This window comes from Camellia sinensis, chromosome 2 (genome assembly GCF_055761805.1).
Source record: "Camellia sinensis isolate YWXY chromosome 2, ASM5576180v1, whole genome shotgun sequence".
Taxonomy (NCBI): Eukaryota; Viridiplantae; Streptophyta; class Magnoliopsida; order Ericales; family Theaceae; genus Camellia; species Camellia sinensis.
The window spans coordinates 101,332,446-101,357,317 of NC_138962.1; the positions used below are offsets into that span (position 1 = coordinate 101,332,446).

A 24,872-nucleotide genomic window follows, 5' to 3' on the forward strand; every position below is an offset into this window, starting at 1 on the left:
AAGGAAGCTCGGTTTTTGAATTCTGATGTGACCCTTATACCTATGTCAAAATTTGAATCGTTAGATTGATTTAATCTAATGGCTCAAAATATCACACCCCATTTGTCTATCATTTTCAACCGACAGCCTCTCACTCTCTCTCACTCCCATTTGTCTTTCCCATTTATCTCTTTTTGATTTCAAATTTTGAAAACGTAGCCCCTCTCTCTCTCTCTCTCTCTCACTCTCTCTCTTTTCTCCATCACGGCCCAACCTTCCCTGTCGAAGCCCATTCTCTCTCATCATCTTCTCTCTGCCTCCCTCCATCTCTCCGACGGCACCCCCTCTCTCTCTCTTCCTCCCTCTCTCTCCCAATCTTCATCAGCAATGGCAGCCCCAAACCCCATTGACGACGGAGCCGTTGCAAAAGAGGAACAAGGAACAATGGTGTTCAACAAAGAAATAATCCGGTATACATACGGTTCAGGTGAGCAAACCTGATGAAGATTGCACTCTGTTGATGGCGCGTGACTTGCGTTAGCCTCATACACAGAAGCGAAGAGGCAGCAAACCCAAATTCCGAAAGAACCCTCCAAACTCCAAGGTAAATAATTAGATATATATTATCAAAGGGATAGGTTCCTTCATATCTCATCTCTTTATATTTTTTTTATTTTTTTTATAAGGTTCAATTTTAAACCTGCACTGATGATCAGTATGATTTTAGAATTAAGCCCCATAATAAGACTGTGAAGAGATATAGATAAATAAGGTATAAAGGAGAGTCTAGCAACAGGCACACTATTAGTTTGTGATTGGTGTGTGAAATGTGCCATATGATGTCTCTTGGGTACCGAATAATTTTCTTTTATGCTATGTTTAGACGATGAATTTGAATAGAGATTTGGAATGTAAAATAGAAATGAAAAAAAAATTAATTTATATTTTTTTAATTCTTATTTAAATTTATGATCCACAATTTAATAATTCTATTTTCACGTCCAAACATGGTTTACTTCCTTCCAATTGCTAATCCAATGAAAGTAATGAAATGTAACACCCTCAAAATTAACCCATTATATATCATTGACATGCATTATTTAAAGAAGACAATTTATTAATTCATTCATCAGAGTATTACTAAATAAAGCATTACATGTAACATCGAATAAAATGCCCTACAGGCTTACATCTTTCCAAGCCAACACTTGGATTCAAAAATATGAGTTCTAATCTCAATACAAGAAAAAGCCCTAGGCTTGAATGATTACATGTACTAATAAATAACAACTATTAACTAAAAGTAGTCTTCTTCAATCCAGATGCCAAACCCTCCCAAGCTAAGTCCTTGGAGGTAGTTTATCGCCTGAACCTGAAAATGATGTTCCCATAAAGGGTGAGCCACAGCCCAGTAGAAATATACTAAACCACCTATAAGCAATGAATAAAGCAATAGCATTCAACAGATGGTCAACCAAAATAATCAATTACTTCATTTTACAGTCTCATGACACTATTGCCAAAGATACGTTTTACTTTCCAATTTTATCAACATGGCTCAGAACCTGGCCAAACTTACAACAGCGAATCACATATATCATATTCACATCCTTCCAATAACAACAACAAATGAGACTCAAGCTCAAATCAACACTTCATACTTCCAGATTGATACACATTTTAGTGTTGTATCAATAAAACACTTCTATATAAATAAGCACACATAAAAGTGATGCTAATGGAGTCCATCCCCTATCTCCTCCCAAACAAAATCCGGTTTAGAGGTCCATTCCCTATCTTCCCCTAAACCGTGGAGTACATCCCCTATCTCCTCCCACACAAAACAATGTATGCAAATGCAATGCTCAATCAATACATGTATTTTCTGTATCAATGCAATAGTCAAAATTAATGACTTAACCAATGTGATTAGTTTCAGTTATTCCTAATCCACATGCAATGTCTACAACAATCACGACTATCCTCCACCGATAGCCCAAAACCGTTATTTCTAAACTGAAAATAACTATGTCGACAATTCAATAGACAAATAATTCAAATTATCCAACTACGCCATTTAATCAATGAATTCCCCAATTCCATGAATTTAACCATCTTTTCCCAATTCCTTGAATTAATTATACAAATTAATTTAATAATACAACTAGGGTTTTTCCCAAAATTTACCAAAGTATCCCCAACATATCAAAATACCAAAGCTTAGAACAAAACCTATAAAATGGAGTAGGATATCCCTACCTCGAAGACAACAACTCAAAAGGTGAAGACAGAGATGAGTGCCCAAATACCAATGTGCTCCAACTCGCCAAATGTTCAGATTAAATGAAAGCCCTCAACTCACTCTATCTTTTTAATGAAGGATCTAGGGTAGAAACACACCCTAAGTGGATCAAATCTAAGAGAGAAGGTGAGTAGGGAGAGAGAGAAGTCGGACCTAGGGTTTGGAATCAAAAAGAATATGAAAAAGACTGATCAAAACCCGCTGTTGCGTATATAAACTGGACAGGCTCGCTCGAGCGAAGACTTGGTCGCTCGAGCGACCAGACACAGAGAAACTACGCTCGAGCCAAGGAAGCCTTGCTCGAGCCAACAAGCCAAAAGCTCGCTCGAGCGAAAGAAAGCTCGATCGAGCGAAGAACTCAAACCCTCAGGTCTGTAACCAGACACACGCTCGAGCGAAGGAACAATTGCTCGAGCGAAGAACGAACTAACTCGCTCGAGCGAAGAAAAGCTCGCTCGAGCCAAGAATGCAAAGCTACAGGTCCAAACCAGACACAAACTCTCGCTCGAGCTACCAAACCCCGGCTCGAGCGAAGAACCAAAAACAACAGCTCGCTCGAGCGATAAACTCCTCGCTCGAGCGAAGATCCAAAATACTGGACAGCAACACTTGATTTCTAAACCCAACCAACCTGAAACAAACCTTCCCAACACATCCTATAATTCCAAATGAGAAATAAGGGACAACAACAACCATTATACAATGACAGAATCTACGGAACCTAAGTCCGGATACAATAATCAAATGGGAGAAGGCCGGGGTCGCTATATGAAACATGGCCATTGGCCTCTATCTCTACTAACTCCGAAGTTGTTGAACTGTAGGGAGGCTTAGACAGTGACCATTTCAACTAGCAAAGATTTGATTAGGCAAAGGTAGATAGATTTAGATAGATAGATTAAATTATTACTGACAACTGAAACATAAAGGGTCAACAAACTTATAAATATGTTTTGTTTTATTAACAAAGGGTATTGCTTTAAATCATCTATATAATAAGGAAGCTCAGTTTTGAAAGATTTGTTTATTAATTATTTGAATTTTGAAGTTTGTTTTTAGAATTTACATGTTTTTAGAATTTAAAGCAATTTCATGTTTTTTTTTTTGTGTGTGTATATAATTCATGATTGATTTAAAGCACAAGCTAGAAACATGCTGTTATTGGTGCATGCTCTCATAAACAGCTGTTAGAATACAGAATTCAGAAACGACTTTGAATTAGAAATGCACATCATCAAATCATGTTGCTCCTCCTACATCACGCTTTTCATAAGGATTGTTCCTACTCTCATCCAATTTCAATTTTTCTAAGGATTCAATTTCAGCCGACAATGTAGACCAACTCATGAAGTTGTCAAAAAAATATACATTTTGCTCATCTTAAAGCCTATATGATACATAGAAGTATGCAAATAAATGAAAGGAGTTATTAAATTAAATACACCAACAATAACAAGAATAGTACAAATAAATATAGTCACAAAAACAAAGAATATTTGGATGAAAGACAGGTTGACTCAATTCGGTACATACATGTTGTGTAGCTCAAGACTAGGATTTTTTTTATAGTTGTGCAGCTCAATTCGGTACATTCAGGATATTTAATGGCTCATACTAAAAACATAGTGCTATCAACAGAAACACCAAAATTCACCTAAATTTAAATAAACATATTATGGAAATTGGAAACATGCCTGACAACGTTTACATGCTTCATCTCTTTCAATAGAGAAATTTCTCTAGTTGCCGTGCTTGGTACACCCTCATCTTCTTGTTCCATACGAATCTTCTTTAAAGTTGTAGTTTCATTGGTCACTTGGTCCCAAGCCTTATAGACCACATCATAGGTTCCTTCACCAATCTTCTCAACTTTTTCGTACTGCAATGTTCAAAGACATCAGTCTAATAAAATACAAAAATAACTAAATAGAAAGCAATAAAGATACAACAGTTTTAGAAAAGCATTAAGCATACAACTAACAAATCATATAGGTAATGTGGTACAATCAAGTGATAAGGCAGCTAAAAAAATGAATTTATAAAAATAATAATAAAATTAAATAAAGAAATAAATAAAGTAGCCCCAGACATGAAAGGCCAAAAAAACAGACAAAACACTTACTTTGCAAAATTCCAGTAATATGTGCTTTCTCAGTCATTTCCAAATGAAAAACCACAGGTGGCCTAGCAAAATAAATAAATAATTTTGCTTTTTCTGTTTGTTTAATACATGGATTTCAGGTTTGTGGGTATTTATAGATGTTATAAATATGGTTAGATTTTTGTTCTCTGTCGCCCATCTCTGTCGTGTTTGCTGGTGTTGGCTGTTTCTAGGTGCTGGTGTTTTCTACTGATTTGTGGTGTGTTTCAAGGTGTGAGTGGCAATTTGGCTGAAATGTCAATTTTCTTTTTAACCATTAGAACTTATTCAATAAAATTGACATTTCAAATTATAACAATTATAAAAAGAAAACAGCATGCTCTATTGGTTTTGGTTAACACTCGCTTCTTCTCTCATTCTTTCACATATAAAGCCTATTGGGTTTTTGTCACTTTTTTTTTTGTTTTTTTTTTAAACCAGCGTTCTCTTTTTGGTTTGGTTAGCCCTCTCTTTTTCTCATTATTTCACACATGAAGTCTATTGTGATTTTGTCACTACATGCACAATTGGATGCTGATTTTTAATCAATACATATGCTGATTTTTAATGGGTAAATTGTATTGATATTTGATAGCCTGAAGAGTGGTGGTTTTTCTGGGACATATTATTGCTGGGACTAATAAGAAGACTTGGGAGTAGTTGCATTTTACATTGAGGTTAGTCTGAGAATTTTGTTTTGTCAGAATTATATTTCATGGGCTATGTTTTATTGGATTGAATTGTTCTTTTATGTAACAGTTACCATAAAGGTACACTCTATCTATAAGGCATTGGTTTAAGTTTGGATTAGAATATATTTGGGAATGGCTTTAGTCACAAGTAAATTATCTATTGGATGGCTTTGGAAGCCTTTTACTTTGACCATTTTTTACTTTGTCCATTTAAAGTATATATGGGAGTGCCTTTCTCCCTTTAGTAATTAGTTTTCCTAAATTTCAGTTTGTTTCTTTCCGCCATTTTCATGTTGTGTTGTGTCGTTTTGTTGTAGGTCATCAATTTATGGGTTTTCGATATAATCAAAGGTATAAACTCTAAGCGATTTTTTTGTTTTTTATTATATCTGTTTCATTACTCAAAATTTTAGTAAATTTATTTTTTTGGGGTCTATTACGTATTGGGTCTTTTGTTGGATCTTTTGGTATTTTGTACTTTTTTTTCCCCTCCACCCCTCTCCTCCTCTTCTCTCCTTAATCTTTCTTTCTTTTGAATTTATTTGGGTTTTTGGTTTATATCCATTTTATTTACAGAGAAATTATAAATTGCAAACGTTTTTTTCCCTTCCCCGTCTCTATCACATTTGTTTTAATCCCCATTGGAATAAAAGCTAACAAAATCATAGTGTATTGCTTTTGTTGTCCCATTGTTCTTCTTACATGTGAGCTCATTTTTTTCAAAATATGATTCAATTGGTAAGAGAAAATATGTGTGCTTATTTTTTATCAAGTGCTTTAGAGAAGATAGTAAAAGTAGATGAGGAAAAAAGGTGAAGAACATGGGAGCAGGTACCACAAGAATTAGCATATTTTTTAGCAGTTAGAAAGTTCATTGCTTACTATGTGATGTGATTTGGAAATAGCCAAACATTAGTTATTTTTTATTTCAAAATGACTTTAATCCATCTGACTTATTCTTTTCGAATCCTTTTAATTTGGCTATTTTTTAGGGTTTTTTGTTTTTATTTTTATAGAGAGTAAATTTCACCATTTAAGCGGTCTTTATATGGGAGTGCTTTGTGGTTAAAAAAATTATAGCAGTGCATTTTCTTTTTCTCTATTTTTCTCACTATATTTCGGGTTTATAATTTGCAAAGAACTGTTAAAATGTGATTGGCAGTAGTAGCAGTTGGAGGTGTACGTTGTTTGGTGAGATTGTAGAGCACTAACTAATGGGCATTTTAATTTTAATTTTTTTGAATTGCGGAGTATTGGTTGGTGTCCATTTTAATTTTAATATTTTTATATTGCAGAGTATTGGTTGGTGTGCATTGTTTGGTGTTTAGTTTTAATTTTTGTGGGATTTCAAAACACTTGCTAGTGTGCTTTGTCTGGTGTTTAGTAATTTTTTTTTTTTTGGGATTATAAAGCGTTAACATGTGTACAATAGCTTTGGTTTGTGTGCTTTGTTTAGCAAGCGATTTACACTTCAGTGTTGATGTGAAGCTTACACTTTGGTTTTTGTTAACAGAAACCAAATCTCTATAATAAAATTAAAATATATTCTTAAGTTTTATTGGGAGTGTTTATAATAAAGTTTTATTTTTTCACTTTTCTCTATCCTCACTTAATAACTAGCATGTTATCAATCACCTACAAAGCATACAAACTAACTAATCCCATTTTCTTTTCTTTTTTTTAGTAGGCAGGTCAATTAATTGGTTTGAGGCAAAGGTGGTGTTGGGTATGAGGTGAGGAAAAGCCGTGAATTTTATGTAATGATTTTTTGAAATGGTTTAGATTTTAGAAACCTATCTTCATGTAATGATTTTTTAAAATGGGTTAGATTTAAATGTGTTTCTAAATGGTTTTGATTTCAAAAATATGAACATGATAAATGAAATTTATAAATGCTTTCGCTAATTTAATGTGTAGAAACAATTTCAGTTTCTTATAGGTGAAGTTTTAAATCAGGGTAATATTATCATTTTGAATTGATTTATTACCACTGAGTTTCGTAGCACGTGATATCAAAAAAAATTGTTGTCAGTGCCTTTAGGAACGCACAGAAACACACAAACTGCCATAACTTATGGCCATTATAGACATTATAGATTTTGCATCAACATAACAGGAACACACAAACTGCCATAACAGGAATGTTACAAAATGCCATTCATTTTAAAATAGAGGTGACAAACAAATTCGATTATAATAAATTAAAATTTTGATTGGATGGGTTAAAGTCAATTTTTTTTTCTTCTTCCCTTTACCCCTGTGACTCAACTCAATATATTTTAGTTTCGTTGGGTGAAAATCATCTCTTATTTTGTACAAGAGCTGAACCTATTCTTTCCTTTATTTTTTTATTTATTTTTTTTCTTTCTTTCTTTCTTTCTGTTTTTCTTCTTCTTCTTCTCCTCTCATTTTTTTATTTTACTTTCAGAGTGAGGATTGTAAGTTTTGATAAAAAAAAAATAAAAAAATTATACTTTCAACTTTGCCAGTTATTTTGTAAGACTCTATGAACAATGCTGAGATTGGCTCAATGTGGACTAGAAAGAATTTGTAAAAGAAAAACAGTAAAGAGGTCTAGAGTAACAAAAACCAGTTTAACCCTATTGGTTGTTTCTTTTTTTTTTTCTTCAAATATTTGGCTGTTATTAGTTAGTCATCTTGGAGTAATGAGTGATAGCATAAACTTACTTTATGCTTGAAGTAGTTTAAACCTACTTTATACTTTTAATTGGATGATTATGCATAATGGTACCTCATAAGTGAAGAAGAAAGTGGTTTCTCTTTCAACCCTTAATGTTGGTGAAGTGCCCTCTTGAATGTTGTGGGCAAATTCTTTGTGATTGATTTGGAGTATACAACATGTTATCAATCACTTAGAAAGCATACAAACCAACTAATCCATTTTTCTTTTTCTTTTTTTTTAGTAGGCAGGTCAATTGATTGGTTTGAGGCAAAGGTGGTGTTGGGTATGAGGTGAGGAAAAGCCGTAAATTTCATGTAATGATTTTTTGAAATGGTTTAGATTTAAATGTGTTTCTGAATGGTTTTGATTCCAAAAATATTAAAATGATAAGTGAACCAGCACAATTATTAAAATGGGTTTCTGAATGGGTTTCTAAAAGCAATTTTCATGTACTGATTTTCGGAAACTTATCTTTATTTTGTTTAATTTAGTTCCCCTATGTAACTATTCTGTTTATATGATTTGGAGTATTAATTATGTTTCTCTCATTCTCTTTTTAACTGTTCCGTTTCTCTACTTAATTTTGTTTCATTCTCTCTCTTTCATTTTTCAGTTGTGGTAAGTATCTTTTTTATGTATTTGGTTGTAATCTTTGTTTAAAAAAATAGTACAATTAATTTTGTTTAATGAACCTTAGGTTTAATTTTCAGTTTGATTCTTTTTTTGTTGCCTAGTAATTGTTATACATAATGCTTCAACTAGAAAATGAGTTATGCATTATCACAGGGATGGAAACTCAAATGAGCATGATCAGCCAAAAATGGATACTTCACACAAGGCAAGCTTTAATTGTTTTAAAATTTAATTTTGTTTGGTTTTATAGCCTTCAAAAATTCTTCTTTCTTATAACAAGGCTGTCTTAGTCTTAATAAAGAAAATTATTCGCTCCCCTTACAAAATATGAGTTGAATTCTATTTGGAGGTTTGTATGATTTCGGTCTCTGTTGATTATGTTGTTTCTCTCATCTTCTTTCGAACTGTCATTGATGATGTTGATTATGTTGTTTTTCTCCTCTCCTCCTTCAAATTGGCTGATGGCTTTTTCATGGCTGTATCTATTTTTATTTTTATTTTTGGTTGTGTTGGGTTACCATTTTTACGTTGAAGTTCCCTTGCTGACGCTGCTCCTCCTTCGGCTCCCTTCAACTCCCTTCGAACTTGCACTCGCAAGGTAAGACTTCGAACTCGCTGCTCTTGATCATTGTTGTGTTTTCCCATTTCTCTGCTCTTGATCGCTGTTGTTGGTTTATTATGTTGTTTGGATTTGTCTAATTCTCCAGCTTGAATGAGTAATTTTTGGTTTTGTAGTTTAGGTGTCTGACAAAATGTCTGTGAGTCCTTCATATTGGTTTGGAATTTTAGGAAATTAGGAGACATGAGCATCCTGAAAGAGTTGGAAAACTTTGTTCTTTACCTGCTTGCAAAACTTTTTGCTTTATTGTTGACTATAAACTATGTTCACACCAATATTTTTGTTCATACTTTATGCAAAAAAAAAAAAAAAAAAAAAAAAAAACATAAATTTCTATTTCCTATAAACAAAATACTAAAACTAACACATTACCAAACAAAAAGTGAGGTACACTCTTTTCAGTTGTCCTTGCAATATCTGTTCCAGAAATGAAAAATAATACATGGAAGTGTAAGGTATGCATTCCTTTTAAGCACTAAATTGTATAGATTCAGTCAATTTGTTTTTTATTTTTTTGCCAGGAAATAACAACCACTTTTTTATAATAGGAATGCACTTACAAATACTTGGTAGTATGGGATCTGTTACATTTGAGAGGGACACAAATTGTAACGCCCTCAAAATAACTACATTAAACGCATCAAATAAATATGCATTGATACATAGAAGTCCCACAACCTTACATTCATCAGAGTTTCACTACAAAAGTATTACATGTTAACAACAAAAGCAAAATGCCCTACGGGCTTACAGCTTTCCAAGTTAACACTTGGTTACAACAAAAGAGTACTAACTCATTTACATATTTAGCCCTTGGCTTGAATTTACATGTAATACATCAAAAATAAAACGACAAAAGTATGTCTGCCTCTAGCCTCCCAAGCTATGTCCTTGGAGGTGGCATGCTACCTGTACCTGAAAATTATATTCCCATATAGGGTGAGCCACAGCCCAGTAGAAATACACTAAACCAACCATGAACAATGACTAAAAGATTAGCAATTGATAGATGGCCAACACTGATACATTCACATAAATCACATATTTATGTCATACGACTTATGAGTCCAAGTTACTTTTCATTTTCCCTTTTTCAACAGATAAGCATATTAGCTCTATCATTATCTCAACAGATATGTATAAAAACCATATCCCACATTCACAGATAAGCATATAAGCTACATCCACATTCTCAACAGATATGTACAACAACAATATCCCACATTCACAGATAAGCATATAAGCTATATCCACATTTCACAAAGATAAGCATAAGAGCTCTATCTCCACTTCTCTAGGCAAGCATATGAGCTGTATCTACGGAGTTCATCCCCTATCTTCTCCTAATACTATCCGGTTTAGAGGTACATCCCCTATCTTCCCCTAAACCGCGGAGTACATCCCCCATCTCCTCCTCTATACATAACGTATACAAACACATTGGTTCTATATACAATCACTCAATACATACAGTTAATGTATTCTATCAACCGTCAAATTCCATGACACATTCCATTCATTAGTTTTCATTTGCCTAATCATCATGCATTGTCTACAACAATCACGACTATCCTCCACCGATAGCCCAAAGCAGTTATCTCTAAACAAAAAATAAATGCACAATGGATATTCAATCAACATTTCAATTCGGTGAGTGATAAATAATTCAACTACACCCTTTAACCCCATGCACTCCCAATCTCAACAATTCCATTTCATTTCCTCATTTCTCACAATTAATTATCCCAATTAATCAAATAATGTAATTAGGTCATTTTCCGTAATTACCATTTCAACCCTTAGGTCCCATTTTCATCAATGATTCAACACTTAGGATATCCCTACCTCAAATTCGGAGCCCCAAGGGAGAAGATGACAAAACCCAACGTGCTCCAAATCCCAAAATTTTCAGATTAAAATGTAGCCCTCGACGATCAACAACCTTTTTGTAAAGGCCAAAGATGAGCAAATCACTCCTACTAGATCAAAACCTAGAGAGAAGGTAGAGTTCTAGAGTGAGAGGCTCAACAACGGTGGTTTTGGAAAAGTAGAAGAAAGAAGAGAAAGTGAAAAAGTGATTTGAAAAGTCAAAACACGGAACTTAAACCCAGTCGACCCGCTCGAGCGTCAAACACCCCGCTCGAGCGTCACTCACAGACTCCTGCTCGAGCGTCAACAATCCCGCTCGAGCGGCGGATACACACTCCCAGAACTTTTACAAAACCAGGTCTTCGCTCGAGCTTCCAACTCCCCGCTCGAGCGGCACTCACACAACCCCGCTCGAGCGGCCAACTCCACGCTCGAGCGCCCAATACTGTACAGGAAATACTGGATGGGTGCAATTCCCGCTCGATCGCCAAAACCCCCGCTCGAGCGGATAGGTCAAAATTTGGGGAACAAGTTTTGGTTTCTAAACTCAACCAACCTGTAACAAACCTGCCCAACACATCCTATAACTCAATTACGAAGTAAAAGGATGTAAACAAGATAATAATCAACTACCAACATCCACGGACACATGTCCGGATCACTGTACAACAAGGGCAAACCCGGGATCGCTATAACCTCCCCCCTTAAAGAATTTCGTCCTCGAAATTAAGCACAAGTTTTCAAAAATAAGTTTTCCTCCATTTTAAACAATGTTACATTTTAACATTCAACAATTCGACCCATTACCGGTCACCCCCTCCCTTTAACAAGAGGGACTTCACAATATGTAAACAACACATGTACTTTCAACATGCATCAACATTACGCATTTCCTTTCCAATTTCAACAATATATTCAACATATATAATGTTACATTCAACTTCCATATGAGGCAAGTTCCCACAACATCCTTCCAATAAACCAAACATTTTCAATGTTTTACAACTTGAGACATATATTAAAGCTTTTAAGTTCAACAATAGTTGAAAATCTAAATACAAGATTACATATCAACAAACAAGTCCGGATATTTTTCTCCGACTTCCAACTCACGTTCCCAAGTGGCTTCCTCCGCTCCGTGATGTTTCCACAAGACTTTCACCAAAGGAATGGTCTTGCCACGCAGGACTTGATCCCGCCTATCCAAGACCCGAACCGGTCTCTCCTCGTACGAGGCATCCTCATCTACCTCTAAATCGGTCCAATCCAACACATGCGATGGATCCGGCTCATACTTCCGAAGCATACTCACATGAAACACGTCATGCACTCCGGACAACTGCGGCGGTAAGGCTAACCGATAAGCAACCTCGCCAATCCTCTCAAGGATCTCAAAAGGACCAATAAACCGAGGGGATAACTTCCCACTCTTCCCAAACCTCATCAAGCCTCGCCTCGGTGATATCTTCAGAAAGACATGATCACCTACCTCAAACGCCAAAGGCCTCCTCCTACGGTCGGCATAAGATTTCTGACGACTCTGGGCTGTAACAAGCCTCCTACGGATAAGTTCAACTTTCTCCGTCGTCTCCCTAACCAACTCGGACCCAACAAAGGTGCATCACCCACCTCGGCCCAACAAACTGGAGACCTACACGGTCGGCCATACAAGGCCTCAAACGGTGCCATACCGATGCTAGACTGAAAACTGTTGTTGTAGGCAAACTCTACCAAGGGTAAGTGCCTCTCCCACGTCCCACTGAAGTCCAGGACACAACCCCGAAGCATATCCTCGAGAATCTGATTAGTACGCTCGGACTGCCCGTCAGTCTGAGGATGGTAAGCCGTACTAAAGGTCAACTTAGTGCCCAAGGCACTCTGCAAACTCTGCCACAACCTAGCAGTAAAACGAGGATCTCTATCTGAGACGATCGTCACTGGGACCCCGTGCAACCTCACTATGTCCCGAATATACAAGTCGGCAAAATGAACTACCGAATCTCTCACGCGCATAGAAATGAAGTGCGCCGACTTAGTGAACCGGTCTACAACCACCCAAATAGCATCACTACCCCGCTGAGTCCTCGGAAGACCTACAACGAAGTCCATAGTGACATGCTCCCACTTCCATTCGGCAATAGGCAAGGGTTGCAACAAACCCGCTGGCCTCTGATGCTCGGCCTTCACTTACTGGCAAGTAAGGCACTTCGATACGAAAATAGCCACATCCCTCTTCATACCCCGCCACCAAAACTGGCGACCCAAATCCCGATACATCTTAGTACCTCCCGGATGCACCGCAAGGCGCGAATGATGGAACTCTCGGAGTACTTCCTCTCGGCAAGACTCCGACACAAACAAATGGTCTCGGTATCTCACACTCAGGTCGGGATACACCGTCAAACCCTTTTCAACCTTCCCAATGGAGATCTTTTCTCGGAGGGATTCTACCTCAAGGTCACCTCTCTGTGCCTCTAACACTCGTGTCACAAGTGTAGGCTGCGCAACAACAGAAAACAAGGCCGCAGCCTCAACGGATTCACTCAGAAGTAAATCAAACTCCCCAAGTGCTCCCAACATCTCCCATTCTCGGAGGGCTATACTAGCTACATCACTAATGGATTTCCTACTAAGGGCATCGGCCACAACATTGGCCTTTCCCGGATGATAATGCAGCTCAAAATCATAATCCTCAATGAACTCCATCCACCTTCTCTGCCTCAAATTCAAGTCTCTCTGTGTAAACAGATACTTTAAACTCTTGTGGTCCGAGAACACCTCGAACTTCTCACCATAAAGGTAGTGCCTCCAGATTTTCAAGGCAAAGAACACAGCCGCTAACTCTAGGTCGTGTGTAGGGTAATTCTTCTCGTGTATTTTCAACTGACGTGAGCCATAAGCTACCACGCTCCCCTCTTGCATCAACACACAACCCAAACCCTCTCGTGAGGCATCACAATAAACCGCATAACCCAACCCTCGCTCCGGAATAATCAACACCGGAGTGGTGGTCAATCTAATTTTTAGCTCTTGGAACGACTTTTCACAAGTCTCACTCCACACAAACTTGACTCCCTTCTGAGTCAGTCTAGTCAACGGTGACGCTAACCTGGAGAAATCTTTCACAAACCGGCGGTAATACCCAGCTAATCCCAGAAAACTGCGGATCTCAAACACACTCTTAGGCTGGGCCCAATCTTGCACTGCCTCTACCTTGGATGCATCAACAGACACCCCTTCCCCGGATACTACGTGGCCTAAGAATTTGACTTCCCTCAGCCAGAACTCACACTTCCCAAACTTGGCATACAGCCTATGGGCTCTAAGCAACTCAAGCACCACTCTCAAGTGTTCCTCGTGCTCCTCCTCAGAAGGCGAATAGATAAGAATGTCGTCCACGAAGACAATCACAAATCGATCTAAGAACTCCTGGAAAATCCGGTTCATCAAGTCCATAAAGACTGCCGGTGCATTGGTAAGCCCAAATGGCATCACCAGAAACTCATAATGGCCATACCGCGTACGGAATGCCGTCTTCGGAATATCCTCTTCCCTGACCCTCAACTGGTGGTAACCCGATCTCAAGTCTATCTTAGAGAAACAACGGGAACCCCTCAACTGGTCAAACAAATCATCTATACGGGGCATAGGGTACTTATTCTTAACCGTAGCCCGATTCAACTTCCGGTAGTCTATACACAATCTCAAGGCACCATCTTTCTTTTTAGCAAAGAGGGCCGGTGCTCCCCACGGTGAAACACTAGGGCGAACAAAACCCTTATCTAGCAATGCTTGGAGCTGAACTTTCAACTCAACCAACTCTGCTGGAGCAAAACGGTAAGGTGCCATAGAAATCGGCGCCGTGCCGGGCACTAGATCAATAGAGAACTCTATCTCTCGATGAGGTGGCAAACTAACAAGATCTTCGGGAAAGACATCCAAATACTCACAAACCACCTTCGGCAATACAATCTGGGTCTTATCCCACTCACCACTCTCAAAGCTAGCAAGTAGACCACTAAGCTCACTTCGCCCTCGCGAATCATACCCCGGTGGCAAAACACTACCAACCCGGTCTCCCAAGAAATGGAACCACTCCCCGCTCAAGGTACATAACGTGACCCTCTGGCGGTAGCAATCGATAACAGCCCGGTATGACGATAGCCAGTCCATACCCAAAATAACATCAAAACCCTTCATGGGCATGACAACAAACGGAAAAGGAAGCCTATGGTCGGCGACCTCTATATCACAACCTCTAACACCTTGTTTCAGGATCAACTCACTACCAAGAGGTGACACTACACAAATAGGAGATGCCAACTGTGCTAACTCCAATTCCAAAACAGATGCAAATGCAGCAGATACAAAAGAATGAGATGCACCCGTGTCAATCAACACACTAGCAACCGAGTTGCAAAACAGAAAAGTACCTCTCACTACCGATGGAGCCGGTACTAAATCCTGCGCGGTAACAGCATACACGCGCCCTGTAGGCCCCTGGTCTACTTGCTCACCTCTAGGAGCATACGACTGTTGCACTGACTGGGACGACGAAGCCCCCGGATTGGCCCTCGAGGCCTGCACAGACTGAGCTGGCTGAAAACTCTGCGTCTGCCTGGAACCAGACGCTCCCGAAGTAGCACTCAACTGCGGGCAAAACCTCTTCAGGTGCCCAGGCTGTCCACAATGATAACAAGACAAGGGCTGCCCCCTGCCCAAACTCTGACTCTGCGGTCTAGCTGAAGAAGAAGCAGCTCTCTGACCTCCACCCTTCTGCGGGCAAACAGAAACCTTGTGACCCAGCTGGCCACACTTGTAACAAGCAAACTCCCCCTGATTGCCTCTCCCCGAGCCTGCACTCGGCACTGGAAAGGTCGATCTAGAAACTGCTCCCTGAGACTGCTGAGGGTTATAACCCCTCTGCCTCCTGCCATCACCCTGGCCATCTTAGCTCCTCTTGGAGCCCCTCTACTCTTCCTCCTCTTCCTGCATCATAATTTCCATATGAGCAGCGGCATCTACCAGGTGTCTATACTCCCGGATGTAAGACCCACCAACTCTCAACTTGAGGCCCCGCCTCAACTTCCGTTCAAACTCATAGCAACGGCGTTCCTCAGACGCCACTAGTTCAGGTGCAAACCTGGACAGGCTGGTAAAAGTAGCCTCAAACTCGGCCACTGACAAGCCCTGCTGTTTAAGCCGGCTAAACTGATCCCTCAGCTTCTCCCTAGCTGCTGCAGACAAAAACCTCTCCTGAAAAGCATTCACAAACGCCTCCCATGTACCACCAACACGAGCCTTCTCGTACTTCCACCATTGACCCGCATCTCCCTTCAGCTGGAAGGATGCCAAGGTCACTTTCAGTGCTCCGTCCTCGATGCCAAGCATCTCAAACGTCTTGCTCATTTGCTCTAGCCACTCATCAGCCTTCAGTGGCTCCTTCGGATCCTCGATAAACTCATCTGGATTAGACCGGAAAAACTCCCTCTTCAAGAAAGAAGGCCCTGCCTCAGTTGCCTGATTCCCAGCTCTAAGAATACCCAAAGCTCCTGCTATCTCTCTGGCCAAGGCACCCATGGCCTGTTGACCCACTGGCTCGGCCACATTGGCCTGACCAACTCCCTCCTGCACTGCCGGAACCTCCTCCGGTAACGGTACCTCCTGCCTCGCAGGCCTACCGCACCTAGCACCTCTTCCTCGTCCTGACATCCTAATAAAGGTAATACAGAACGTTAGCACATTCATAAATGTGCAGAAACTAAACACTCACGTCCTAATGCATGGACAACTGTAATTCACTCCACGTAAGCACATAGACACATAAGAACTTACGAATTTCATTTCCGGATAATGATAGTCCCGAGGCGTTACTAGAGTTCCGGTTAGAAACAGCATTGATCAAGTGCTTTTCCAACAAGACTCCCAGAAACCCAAGGATCCAATCAACATCCTAGAAATTAAATCCCATACCCACATAATCACATAAGCATGTTATCAATTAAGCACATAGCATATGACACTACATCTAAGTCTCTATCAAGCGAGACAAACCCATTGTGATCCTAATCACTTCCCACGTACCCAAAGTATTCGAACCCGGTACGCTCTGATACCAAGTTGTAACGCCCTCAAAATAGCTACATTAAACCCATCAAATAAATATGCATTGATATATAAAAGTCCCACAACCTTACATTCATCAGAGTTTCATTACAAAAGTATTACATGTTAACAACAAAAGCAAAATGCCCGACGGGCTTACAGCTTTCCAAGTTAACACTTGGTTACAACAAAAGAGTACTAACTCATTTACATATTTAGCCCTTGTCTTGAATTTACATGTAATACATCAAAAATAAAACGACAAAAGTATGTCCGCCTCTAGCCTCCCAAGCTATGTCCTTGGAGGTGGCATGCTACCTGTACCTGAAAATGATATTCCCATATAGGGTGAGCCACAGCCCAGTAGAAATACACTAAACCAACCATGAACAATGACTAAAAAATTAGCAATTGATAGATGGCCAACACTGATACATTCACATAATTCACATATTTATGTCATACGACTTATGAGTCCAAGTTACTTTTCATTTTCCCTTTTTCAACAGATAAGCATATTAGCTTTATCATCATCTCAACAGATATGTATAAAAACCATATCCCACATTCACAGATAAGCATATAAGCTATATCCACATTCTCAACAGATATGTATAACAACAATATCCCACATTCACAGATAAGCATATAAGCTATATCCACATTTCACAAAGATAAGCATAAGAGCTCTATCTCCACTTCTCTAGACAAGCATATGAGCTGTATCTACGGAGTTCATCCCCTATCTTCTCCTAACACTATCCGGTTTAGAGGTACATCCCCTATCTTCCCCTAAACCGCGGAGTACATCCCCCATCTCCTCCTCTATACATAACGTATACAAACACATTGGTTCTATATACAATCACTCAATACATATAGTTAATGTATTCTATCAACCGTCAAATTCTATGACACATTCCATTCATTAGTTTTCATTTGCCTAATCATCATGCATTGTCTACAACAATCACGACTATCCTCCACTGATAGCCCAAAGCAGTTATCTCTAAACAAAAAATAAATGCACAATGGATATTCAATCAACATTTCAATTCGGTGAGTGATAAATAATTCAACTACACCCTTTAACCCCATGCACTCCCAATCTCAACAATTCCATTTCATTTCCTCATTTCTCACAATTAATTATCCTAATTAATCAAATAATGTAATTAGGTCATTTTCCGTAATTACCATTTCAACCCTTAGGTCCCATTTTCATCAATGATTCAACACTTATTCCATTTCTATATACCAAACATACATCCAGGTTTATTATAAATAAAGTCCCAACTTTTGTAAAATAACACAAAAGCCCCAAACTTTCACAAAAATTACCAAACCAACCCCAACATCTCCAAATACCAAAATTTAAAGACAAAATCCATAGAGAGGAGTAGGATATCCCTACCTCAAATTCGGAGCCCCAAGGGAGAAGATGACAAAACCCAACGTGCTCCAAATCCCGAAATTTTCAGATTAAAATGTAGCCCTCGACGATCAACAACCTTTTTGTAAAGGCCAAAGATGAGCAAATCACTCCTACTAGATCAAAACCTAGAGAGAAGGTAGAGTTCTAGAGTGAGAGGCTCAACAACGGTGGTTTTGGAAAAGTAGGAGAGAGAAGAGAAAGTGAAAAAGTGATTTGAAAAGTCAAAATACGGAACTTAAACCCAGTCGACCCGCTCGAGCGTCAAACACCCCGCTCGAGCGTCACTCACAGACTCCTGCTCGAGCGTCAACAATCCCGCTCGAGCGGCAGATACACACTCCTAGAACTTTTACAAAACCAGGTCTTCGCTCGAGCTTCCAACTCCCCGCTCGAGCGGCACTCACACAACCCCACTCGAGCGGCCTACTCCACGCTCGAGCGTCCAATACTGCACAGGAAATACTGGATGGGTGCAATTCCCGCTCGAGCGCCAAAACCCCCGCTCGAGTGGACAGGTCAAAATTTGGGCAACAAGTTTTGGTTTCTAAACTCAACCAACCTGTAACAAACCTGCCCAACACATCCTATAACTCAATTACGAAGTAAAAGGATGTAAACAAGATAATAATCAACTACCAACATCCACGGACACATGTCCGGATCACTGTACAACAAGGGCAAACTCGGGATCGCTATACAAATGCCTTGAGAGACAGAAAAGTATTGAGGGATCTATTAAACTCCAATTCCCTCTCAAAACAAGAATGAAATCAGAATCTAGAAAAGTCCAGAGTGTTGCTATAAAAAATAAAGAATAAAAAGACATCCAGAGGGATTGCCCCCATTTTGGTCTAATAATAACCCAGACACCCTATAACATCAATGGGCAATTTTGGCCACAATTTTCTCCAACTAAGAAAGCAATATCAGAATAATGGTTCCAGACCTTTCTGTTCAACTCAAAAATAAATAAACATATAGTTTCACAGCCATTCCCATAATTAGATTTTGATTTCTGACAAACAAATAAGGTATGTGTACAGTACTTTTGAGATCACATAGTTATGAACAAATATCAAAGTTCTGTTTCATTCAAGCTAGAATAAGCTCCTTTTGCTTAGAATAGACATGTTTATAAACCAAATTCAATATTTTATCACATAATTCTCGACCATATAGTCAATTTTCTGTCAGGAACATAACCCCAATTTAAAACAACATTATGCCAAGAGGTGTTTAAACAATCATCTAAATGTCGCTGACCTCTAATTCCGGTTCTGAATGCCAAGCTGTTTTGGAAGATGATGAGCAGAAACTGGTTCAATGAGAGAAGAATAGTGTTTGGCCTCGAAGAAAGAGGATGACTTATTGAGAGAGTTCATGAAAGGGCAAAGAATTAGACATTAGTTAAGAATTGGAGGCAAGTAATCTTAGTGACATTTTTTTTTCTTTTTTCTTTTTTTATATGTTGTGACTGAGGAGGATGAACCAGACACTTCCTACTATTTTTGGGTCTCAAAGGTACTGACTCAACACACACACACAGAGTTAATGAAATGTTTGATTCTTTAATGAGAAATGGGTGTTAATTTTTTAAATGGGTGCTAATTTTTTATTTATAAAATGGGTTTTTCTATATTATGAGTTTTGCTATTGTTTGCTAAATACTCATAAATGTCTACGGATCTATAAATACTTCTGAGTTTGCTAAATACTCTTTAAATACTGATATGGATTTTCCTATATTTATTGGGCTTTTTCTGTTTTTCTATTTTTTTCCCCCATTTATTTGGGAGTGGGGATTGGTAAGCTGTGATAAAAATATATATATATAGTTTCCGCATTGCCTATTACTTTTTTAAGACCCTATAAACAATTGTCCCCTTGCTGCATGTTGTTGATTTGTTGTTTTATCCATTGAATTTTATTATATCAGTTTAGTCTTATAGTTTATTTAATTTCAATCTAAATTTTGTTGGTTGCTACCCATGAGCTAACCAAATAGATCCAAAGGGGTTGGTTTGATATTTTGCTTATGGTCATGTATTGCTAACAAATATTCAAAATTAATTTAAGGTTGGAAGCAAAATGAATCTGAATGGGTCCCGGTGAAGATTGAAGAAGGTGATGGAGGGTTACATACACAAAACTGATAGGACTAAATTGATATAATTAATGGCTTTGGGTTTTTGGACAAAATAAATGGGGTTTTTTAGGCTGTATTGATTTGTAAATGATGGAGGAATTAAGTTAGTTAGAATTTGTTGTTGAATTACCAAGTGGAGAGTTTGCTTTTTGAATTTTATTTTATTAAATTCTTTCTTCAGAACACTTCTTTCTTAAGTTTTCCCCATAACCTTATGTGATCAATTAAAGGAAGTTCCAAAAAGAAAGAGTTGAAAAAAATAAAACCCAAAGAAAAGATTGATTGATTTTTGTAAATTAATGTTTTTATCAATCATTAATTTGTATCTGTGTTGACAATGTGTTGTGTTTGTTCATAGTGTATGCATTGGGTAACCAATTATTATTTTGCAACAATGTTTGTGTTTAGTTTGAATTGGGTGGTCTATAAAAAAACCTTTCATTAGTGTGACAGTGCACGTGTTTGTTTTGAATTGGATAGTCTCTTTTAATTATCATATTGGCTTTTTTCTGTATTTTATAGGTAATATTGACTTATATTGGCTTTTTGAATTGAAGACTAGAAGCGAATGGTAGTTGTAACGCCCTCAAAATAAACCCATTATATATACATCATTGACATGCAATATTAAAAGAAAACAATTCATTATCCCATTCATCAGAGTATTATTAAATAAAAACATTACATGTAATACCAAATTAAATGCCCTACGGGCTTACATTTTTTCCAAGCCAACACTTGGACACAAAATATGAGTTCTAACTCAAATACAAATAAAGCCCTAGGCTTGATTATATATCAAATAAAAACAAATAACTAAAGATGGTCTTCAGAATCCAAAAGCTAAATCCTTCCAAGCTAAGTCCTTGGAGGTAGCTTATCACCTGAACCTGAAAATGATGTTCCCATAAAGGGTGAGCCACAGCCCAGTAGAAAAATACTAAACCAAATATAAGCATTGAATAAAGCATTAGCATTCAATAGATGGTTAACCAAGATAATCAATTACATCATCTTACCGTCTCATGACAATATTGTCTAAGACACGTTTTACTTTCCAACTTTATCAATATGGCTCAGAACCTGGCCAAACTTACAACAGTGAACTATATATATTATATTCACATTCTTCCAATGTCAACAAACAGATGAGACTCAGGCTCAAATCAAACACTTCATACTTCCAGTTTGATACACATTTTAGTGCTGTATCAAATAAAACACTTCAATATAAATAAGCACACATAAAAGTGATGCTAATGGAGTCCATCCCCTATTTCCTCCCAAACAAAATCCGGTTTAGAGGTCCATCCCCTATCTTCCCCTAAACCGTGGAGTACATCCCCTATCTCCTCCCACACAAAACAATATATATGCAAATGCAATGCTCAATCAATACACGTATTTTCTGTATTAATGCAATAGTCAAAATTATTGACTTAACCAATGTGATTAGTTTCAGTTATTCCTAATCCACATGCAATGTCTACAACAAACACGACTATCCTCCACCGATAGCCCAAAACAGTTATTTCTAGACTGGAAATAAATATATCAACAATTCAATAGGCGAGTGATTTTAATTATCCAACTACACCATTTAATCAATGAATTCCTCAATTTCATGCATTTAACCAATTTCCCCAATTTCCTTAAATTAATTATACAAATTAATTTATTAATACAACTAGGGTTTTTCCCAAAATTACCAAAGTACTCCCAACATATCAAAATACCAAAACTTAGGACAAAACTTATAGGATGGAGTAGGAAATCCCTACCTTGAAGCGAAGAACTCGAATGGAGAAGATGGCGAAAACCAAAGTGCTCCAAACCCAAGATTGTTCAGATTAAACGGAAGCCCTCGACCCACTCTATCTTTTTAACTAAGGGCTTAGGGTAGAAATACACTCTAAGTAGATCAAACCTAAGAGAGAAGTTGTGTAGGGAGAGGGAGAAGACGGTTCTAGGGTTTTAAAATCAAAAAGGAGATGAAAAATGATCCTGAAAGTCGGATCTCGGATTTTTATACCAGTCGCCCCGCTCGAGCGTGGAAACCCCCGCTCGAGCGCCACTCACAGACTCCTGCTCGAGCGGCCAAACTCCCGCTCGAGCGGCGAATGCACTCTCCCAGAAGTTTTTGCAGACAGGTCCCCGCTCGAGCGCCCAACTCCTCGCTCGAGCGTCACTCACGACTTCCCGTTCGAGCGTCCAACACTACACAGGACATACTGGATGGGTGTATTCCCCGCTCGAGCGTCCAAACCCCCGCTCGAGCGGACAAGCCAAAATCTGGGCAACTAGACTTGGTTCCTAAGCTCAACCAACTTGCTCCAAATCTTCCCAACACAACCCAAGACTCAAAATAAGAAAATAATGAATGACAACAACAATTATACAATGACGGAATATACGGAACGTAAGTCCGGATACAATAATCAAATGGGAAAAGACCGGGGTCGCTATAGTAATATTGACTCATTTTTTACAGGTCTACATTTTTTTAAGCTTAAGTTTTTCTTATCTCTCTAATGATTTTGTATTTATTGTTGTGTAAACTAAACGTGTACTTCTTTGATTGATGAGTGTTGAAAGAGGGGCAATCTCGAGTGAGCAACAATCTCGATGGCAGAATTTACACTATTTTTGGTTTTATCGTTGACAAACTGTGAAAATGATTGATGTCGTATAAAGTTAAAGATTATTTAGAGGCAGATTGACGTTATGTAAATTTATGTAGATTTGGTTTGGTTTGAGAGGTAGACATTTGGAGGTGTTTGTTATTTAGATTTTGATCAAGAATACTATTTTTGTATTGGCATGGTGTGCTCGAAAGGGAGAACACCATTTTATTGTTCCTCTTATTTTGAAGTTATGTCTATAATAAAGGGGATCCTCTTGTTCAAATGTATGTTATCTATTCATTTTTTGTATGTCATGGGAAAACAGAATTTTAGGTATACTTGATTCTCAATGTTTCTAGCTTAAGAGAGAATGATAAATGAAAATTATTCAAACAAAACATTGTTTGTGTTTAGTTTGAATTAGGTGGTCTATAAAAAACCATTCATTTGTTTGACAGCGCAGGTGTTTGTTTTGAATTGGATAGTCTCTTTTAATTATCATATTGGTTTTTTTTTTTTTTGTATTTTATAGGTAATATTGACTTATATTGGCTTTTTGAATTGAAGACTAGAAGCGAATCGTAATATTGACTCATTTTTTACAGGTCTACATTTTTTTAAGCTTAAGTTTTTCTTATCTCTCTAATGATTTTGTATTTATTGTTGTGTAAACTAAACGTGTACTTCTTTGATTGATGAGTGTTGAAAGAGGGGCAATCTCGAGTGAGCGACAATCTCGATGGCAGAATTTACACTATTTTTGGTTTTATCGTTGACAAACTGTGAAAATGATTGATGTCGTATAAAGTTAAAGATTATTTAGAGGCAGATTGACGTTATGTAAATTTATGTAGATTTGGTTTGGTTTGAGAGGTAGACATTTGGAGGTGTTTGTTATTTAGATTTTGATCAAGAATACTATTTTCGTATTGGCATGGTGTGCTCGAAAGGGAGAACACCATTTTATTGTTCCTCTTATTTTGAAGTTGTGTCTATAATAAAGGGGATCCTCTTGTTCAAATGTATGTTATCTATTCATTTTTTGTATGTCATGGGAAAACAAAATTTTAGGTATACTTGATTCTCAATGTTTCTAGCTTAAGCGAGAATGATAAATGAAAATTATTCAAACAAAACATTGTTTGTGTTTAGTTTGAATTAGGTGGTCTATAAAAAACCATTCATTAGTGTGACAGTGCAGGTGTTTGTTTTGAATTGGATAGTCTCTTTTAATTATCATATTGGTTTTTTTTTCTGTATTTTATAGGTAATATTGACTTTTATTGGCTTTTTGAATTGAAGACTAGAAGCGAATGGTAATATTGACTCATTTTTTACAGGTCTACATTTTTTTAAGCTTAAGTTTTTCTTATCTCTCTAATGATTTTGTATTTATTGTTGTGTAAACTAAACGTGTACTTCTTTGATTGATGAGTGTTGAAAGAGGGGCAATCTCGAGTGAGCAACAATCTCGATGGCAGAATTTACACTATTTTTGGTTTTATCGTTGACAAACTTTGAAAAGATTGACGTTGTATAAAGTTAAAGATTATTTAGAGGCAGATTGACGTTATGTAAATTTATATAGATTTGGTTTGGTTTGAGAGGTAGACATTTGGAGGTGTTTGTTATTTAGATTTTGATC

General features: G+C 37.8%; 3 long non-coding RNA genes across 3 annotated transcripts in view; 2 read left to right on the forward strand and 1 right to left on the reverse strand.

The window, feature by feature from the left end:
* Positions 1-412: 412 nt before the first annotated feature.
* Positions 413-24,872, forward strand: part of LOC145819633 (uncharacterized) — a 225,757-nt gene continuing 201,297 nt past the window's right edge. Inside the window, exon 1 of the long non-coding RNA XR_014360395.1 lies at positions 413-466. This is a non-coding gene — a long non-coding RNA (uncharacterized LOC145819633). The remainder of the gene's footprint in view (positions 467-24,872) is intronic.
* On the forward strand, positions 4,962-6,957 carry LOC145819632 (uncharacterized). Its single transcript, XR_014360394.1, has 3 exons — positions 4,962-5,098; positions 5,431-5,464; positions 6,798-6,957. It is a non-coding gene; the product is annotated as an uncharacterized LOC145819632 (long non-coding RNA).
* The window catches only part of LOC145819634 (uncharacterized), a 117,816-nt gene continuing 114,174 nt past the window's right edge, over positions 21,231-24,872 (reverse strand). The window contains exon 2 of the long non-coding RNA XR_014360396.1: positions 21,231-21,493. This is a non-coding gene — a long non-coding RNA (uncharacterized LOC145819634). The remainder of the gene's footprint in view (positions 21,494-24,872) is intronic.